The sequence below is a fragment of the Bison bison genome, unplaced genomic scaffold, assembly GCF_000754665.1.
Source record: "Bison bison bison isolate TAMUID 2011002044 unplaced genomic scaffold, Bison_UMD1.0 scf7180017862514, whole genome shotgun sequence".
Classification (NCBI taxonomy): domain Eukaryota; kingdom Metazoa; phylum Chordata; class Mammalia; order Artiodactyla; family Bovidae; genus Bison; species Bison bison.
In genome coordinates, this window is record NW_011493086.1 from 10377 (window position 1) to 12080 (window position 1704).

General features: G+C 39.6%; 1 pseudogene; it reads left to right on the forward strand.

The window, feature by feature from the left end:
* Window positions 1-890: 890 nt before the first annotated feature.
* On the forward strand, window positions 891-1630 carry LOC104983403 (annotated as a pseudogene).
* The last annotated feature ends 74 nt before the right edge of the window (window positions 1631-1704 follow it).

The window sequence follows — 1704 nt, forward strand, 5'->3', positions numbered from 1 at the left end:
CTAGTAAACCCACACATTACTTGGTTTATTTCATGTCATTTTGGCTGGTGATGCTTTTCCATTGAACTGAGTAATAGATTTAGCTACATATGCACTTTTTAATTTACATGCATAGGTGGTTTTACTATTATATATGAACAAAAAAAAAGTTTAAAAGCAAAGAAGTATTCCAAGAATTCACAACTGGATCATTGAGCTTAAACTTAAAAATTATTACTTGCTAATTAATGAACCAGCTTAAATAAAACTGACTATAAACAAGCATTTTGGGTGGGGAGATATAGCATATTTGCCTTTTTTTTGGTTAAGAATATAGTCAATCATCTAGCTATGCCCCTTTATGAGTGTAATAGTTCTGTTTAACCCACTATTGATGTTTAATAGTGTCTTACATGACCAACCCACTTACTTGATCAAATGTGTCTTACATGATCTAAGGGGTACCTAACAGTCCAAACAACGTAATAAGCCTTTCCTGATCATATACAGTTCTGTAAGACAGAAAAACAAAGAGAGAACCTCTATTTCCACCACTGGACACTTGAACAGCTGAGTCTAACCCAGTAAAATGAATGACACACACTAATCCAGAACACGGCTTCTAATAAGCTATTGAGATGCTACTCTTCCTATTTCTTCATTTAAGTAACATGATGTTTTGTCTTCTTTCCCTAGTACTTGAGACAACTAAATAAATAGGCAGTGTAAAGAAAGATAATGCCTCTGAGGTGACTGGATTCATCCTTGTTGGATTTTCCCAACAGCCTCAAATCCAGGTTGCCTTCTTCTTAGGACTGCTGTTTTTCTACCTGGTCACAGTGTTTGGGAACAACCTTATTGTAGTGAGATGGGATTCTCAACATCATACCCCCATGTATTTTTTTTCTCAGTAATTTATCCTTCCTTGATATCTGTTACTCTACCAGCTGGGAGCCATATGTGCTGGCCCAATGCTTCAGGGACTTCTCTACTATTTCCTATACCAGCTGTTAGGCCCAGATGACCACATTCCTCTTTTTGGGGATGACAGAGTGTCTCCTCCTTGCTATCATGGCTTATGACAGGTTTGTTGCAATCTCCAATCTCCTGCGTTACACCGTCATTATGAACAATTGGGTTTGCATACAGTTGGCCTTGGGAACCTGGACTAGTGCCTTCTTAGTAGCAGTCACACCAATCATCGCAAGCCCTGCTCATGGTTGTGGGCATTATTTCATCAACCACTTTACCTGTGAGATCCCAGCCCTGCTGAAGCTTATCTGCTCAGACACCCCTGTCAGTCTAATTCTGGGTCTGGTTATCAGTGTGTTCACACTGCCCCTGCCATTCACTTGCATCCTCATCTATTACTCGCATTGTGGTTGCCGTGCTAAAGACCCATTCTGTGGAGGCCAGACTCAAAGCTTTCTCCGCTTGTGGATCCCATCTAACTGTGGTCACCATATTTTATGGGACAGCCATCTACATGTTACTGAAACCTCAGTCAAAAGAACATCAAGAAGAGGACAAAGTCATCTCAATATTTTATGGAACAGTCACCTCCATGTTAAATCCCCTCATTTACACTCTGAGAAATAAGGATGTAAAAGGAGATCTTAGGAAGTTAGCCAAAGGAAATGAAAAATCCTAATGGCTCTCTTTATAAGCCTCTCCAACATGCCAGAAAAACAGTGAAAACTCAGTCCATAAAATTTCAGTTTACGT